The 4,550-nt window shown below is 37.6% G+C and overlaps 1 pseudogene; it reads left to right on the top strand.

Moving 5' to 3' along the window:
* Positions 1–3,602: 3,602 nt before the first annotated feature.
* LOC106751189 lies at positions 3,603–4,340 on the top strand (annotated as a pseudogene).
* Positions 4,341–4,550: the final 210 nt, after the last annotated feature.

The raw sequence follows: 4,550 nt of genomic DNA, 5'->3' as shown, positions 1-4,550 counted from the left end.
TTTTCGAAATATTCGACTGGGTTGATTAAAATGGCCCACCTTGTATATGTTGATGTAAAATTTGGAGTACAAATTAGTTCGGTCCGTTTCCAAAAGATGGCGCTGGCTGTTATGAATGTTCCATAGAGACAGCTGATTTCGGTGATTTCAGAGAGGTTAGACATCTGTCAATAATATTCAGTTTATATCGCTTTGAGTTTCATACAAAACCCCTGTTTTTTACTGTGTTGAATACGTCAAATTTTGTTTTAACTAAGCAGTATTTGCGGGAGGTTTTAGTTTTCTGCTTTAATTGGAAGAAAAGTGCTGCTGATGCGCATCGAATGCTTGTAGAAGTTTATGGTGACAATGCTCCAACTGATAAATCATGTAGAGAATGGTTTCGACGTTGCAAGAATGGTGATTTCAACGTTGAAGACAAGCCGCGCTCTGGACAGCCAAAAAAATTATATTTTACCGTATGCGCGGTATTGCTCCTTCTGATTACTGGTTGTTTCGACGGATGGAGCACGATTTGGCAGGTCATCGGTTCATTTCTTTCGCAGAAATAAAAAATTGACTCCTAACTTGAATCGCCTCAAAAGACGAGATATTTTTGCGAAATGGAATTCGAAAATTGCCTGAGAGGTGGGAAAAAGTAGTAGCCAGCGATGGACAATACTTTGATTAATCTGTTCATTCATTTTGTTCTGAAATAAATGCATTTTTGACCACAAAAACGGACCGAACTAATTTGTACTCCCAATAGCTTTAACATATAAAGTTAAACCATTCTATACAACGCATGGATTTATTATATTATATTAACGGAAGTTTTAGAATTATATAATTTAATGATTTAAAGTTATTATATCGATATATTTATTTTATTGTTACACTCGTGCAGGGAATAAAATGAGACAACGTTAAGTGGGAAACCACTTCAACTATATATTTGCTATTTACAAGAAAGCACGCGTAACTCGCAGACTCAAGCTCTCTTTCTCTCGCTAAAGACCGACGCGCACGTCACGGCGATTCGACCGCCTCAGAGAGAATCTCTCAAACCTGTTGTTTATCAGTCAACGCTGATCATCTGTTGTTGACGACTCGTTGTCAAGAGAATCAGCTGTACGTTCAGAGCGCTAAAAGCGCGGGCATCAAGACACGGGCGTCACAGTATGATAAATATTATGTTAGAAATGAATCTGAATGGTGTTTTAATCATAAATATAATAGTATGAATTATAATACATTATATTATTTAAGCGCTGCTCAGCATATAAATGCGATTCTTAATTGGTTGTTTGAAGTATGCCGTATCTGTAGTTCGCACAAAATAAATTTCTAGGTCCACAACAAATAGTTTGTGATTTTGACAGACCATTGATTGGTACTATTACATAAGCGTTTGGTAATTGTAATGATTTAAAGGAATATTTATCAATATGTTATTTATTACTTATAAAGAAGAACAAAGAAATGTTTACAGGTTTTTTGAGTTTGGATATTTTGCATTATATTAGTTTCATAAGTGGATGGAAAATTTTTACATCTGTCCATCCTACTTTTCGATCTTACTTTTAAAACAGGTGAAATATTGCCATTTTATAACACATCTACAAAAACACCCTATATATTTATATTAAATGTATTCCAATTAAGACATGCATCTAGATAAGCGCGTTAAGCTTTTTATCGTATTTATTTCGCCAGTTTTGTTCCGCTGCTAATTTACAAGGTTCATATGATTCGTCAGAATTTACGGATTGGTTTGTGTTTTTAATTTCGGATTTGTCACAATTTTTGTTGAAACTTTCACTGATTTTTCACGATACATATTAATTTCTGATGTACATAGGGATATCGGTCTGTTAATTTCCGGCCTAGCTAACTTTGCTTTACCGGAGAAAGATTGGATATATACCATTAAAAATTTATTTATTTGCATTGATGACGAATTGTACTTCAGCAATTTATGTTTAATATCGTTTAATTCAGACTCAACTGAGGATGAATTTGTATTTATTTTGCCAAATCCAAATTTGAAAATTATCACTTCAGAGTATAACGGAAAATATGGTAATAAGAACTTAATTTCTTGCGTCATTTCTGGACAATAATACGGATTTATATCAACATGCTCAGAAATATTAAGCAAGTCATTAAGGGGTTAGGCCAGTCTAGGATTTTCAAAAAATCGAATTTTTTTTTTTTTTGCTTAAAGTACACTTTAGGGTCCTAAAACCATTATTCAATTGGTAGAATAGGGAAAAAAAAATTTTTCCCTGTCCAATCCGCTGTAGTGTCGAAGCGTTCGGAGCGGGCGACGAGCGCATTTTCTACCTGCCGCGGCGGGCTTCCTTTTGTCCCCTTTTTACGACTCTTACCCTCTGCACTAATGTACCAACGGGGCCTGAAGGTTCCCCAAAAGGTCGTTAGGAAGTGCTAGTTCATCAATACAGCTGTATGTGTGGGCTTGTGTTTGGGTCAGTCAGCTGAAAAACGACGCCACGCGTGGACGCTTCTTTTTGTTTTCGTTAGTTTTTCTGCTTCAACGAATTACTTTATTGACTACAGTGGTTTTTACTGATAAACTATCATTGTTAAAAATATGAGTGATGACAAGAAGCCAGTTTATTCGGCGCAAAAAGGCAAAAGAGGACGGAAATCCAAAGCAGATGGACCAAGTATTTTAAAGCGGCAGCGTCCGTTAAATCGCTTTGAAATGGAGCAGCCCAGTGAGAACGTTGGTACGTCTGCTAAGAAATTATCTGCAAATAATTCAGATGATATTGAAGTGAATCCTAGTGTTGGATACAGGACGATAGACTTTTTGACAGTGTTTACAGCAATTTCTCAAGTAGTTGTTTGTAAAAAGTGCAAGTCCGATGTAGAATTCACCGAAACAGAAAATCGTGGCTTGGGTTTCAAGGTTGTGATTACGTGTAAAGAATGCGATAAAGTTTTTGTTCCAAGCTGTTCATTTATTGATAAAGCATACAAAATTAATCGCAGAATCATTCTTCCAATGCGATTAATCGGAGTGGAATTACACGGCATACAAAAATTTTGTGCATTCATGGATCTTCCACGGCCGATTTTTCATTCATTTTATGACTCTGTAGTGAAATGTATTCATGGTGGTGCAGAAATAATGTGTGAGCAAAGTATGAAGAGAGCTGCTCAAGAGGAAAAAGGAAAAACCGATGAATCGAGTAACTCCGGAGGAATAGCTGTGTCCGGTGATGGATCATGGCGAAAACGAGGATTCTCGTCGCTTTTTGGATTCGTCTCGCTAATTGGATGGAAGACTGGTAAAGTTGTGGACGTTTCGGTAAAATGTAAGTACTGTAAAGCATGCGAATTTTGGAAAACGAAGGAAGGTACAGCAAAGTACGAGGAATGGTTGGAAACCCATGCCGACGAATGCCAAGCTAACCACGAGGGCTCTTCGGGCCTCATGGATGTTAATGTTGTTTGCAAAATGTTCCAGCGCTCTGAATCTTTACACAACCTGATATATACTAGCTATATCGGAGATGGAGACTCTAAGATATATACGGGTATCGTAAATTCATCACCTTATGGAGATTCGATTGTCCAGAAGAAAAGGTGTATCGATCACGTCCAGAAACGCATGGGTACGCATCTCCGGAATTTAAAAAAGAAAACAAAGGGCCTCGGCGGAAAAGGTAAACTAACTGGCAAATTGATCGATGAACTGTCAATTTATTATGGTCTAGCGATACGCAGAAATCATGAATCTGTAGAGAAAATGAGGACTGCGATCTACGCTAGATCACAAATTATCAACAGATGCCAAGCCTAAGCACGATCACTGCCCGAGCGGAGAAAATTCATAGTGCTCGTGGCAAAGGGCCAAGGCCACTGGAACTTTGGACGAATATACACATAAACCACCTTTACATGAAGAAGTATACAAGGCTATAACTCCAAGTTATGAAAAATTAACCAGTGATGACCTACTCACTCGTTGCATAGGCGACTTTACTCAAAACAGTAATGAGAGTTTCAACGCTACAGTATGGTCGATGGCCCCGAAAGTGACATCCAGTGGCAAAAATGTACTTGACACAGCTGTATATATTGCTGCAGGTACTTATAATGATGGCCTCACAAGTGCCATGAGAGTCATGCAGAACATAGGCATCAAAATTGGGCCGAACTGCTACAATTACTGTCAAGAGACTGATCAAAACCGCATCAAATTATCCGATCGTTCGCTCTTAGATGCTGTAAGAAGGTCTCGAATCGAACAGAAGGCATCCAGAAAGGAATAAGATGAGTTCCACGTGTTCATGGAAGGTGAAATGTACCGCGCAGGCATTGCAGACTGAAGGTATAACAAAATTTTTAGCACGTAAAACTTTAAACGCGTTTTTCTCGAAACTGCATTTTTCAAATCGGGCGACGATGGTACTTGGAGACTATCGCACGTATCCACTTGAAATTTTAACTGTAGCTTTACAGTAACATTATCTAGTAAACTACGTACGATTTTTTTGTTATAATTGCAACTTTTTTTTTATAAACAATTTACTGCTCAT

This window comes from Dinoponera quadriceps, unplaced genomic scaffold (assembly GCF_001313825.1).
Source record: "Dinoponera quadriceps isolate SergipeBrazil2010 unplaced genomic scaffold, ASM131382v1 scaffold9408, whole genome shotgun sequence".
NCBI classification, from domain to species: Eukaryota; Metazoa; Arthropoda; class Insecta; order Hymenoptera; family Formicidae; genus Dinoponera; species Dinoponera quadriceps.
Note: the sequence above shows the minus strand (reverse complement) of the source record. Positions and strands in the feature narration are given on the sequence as shown.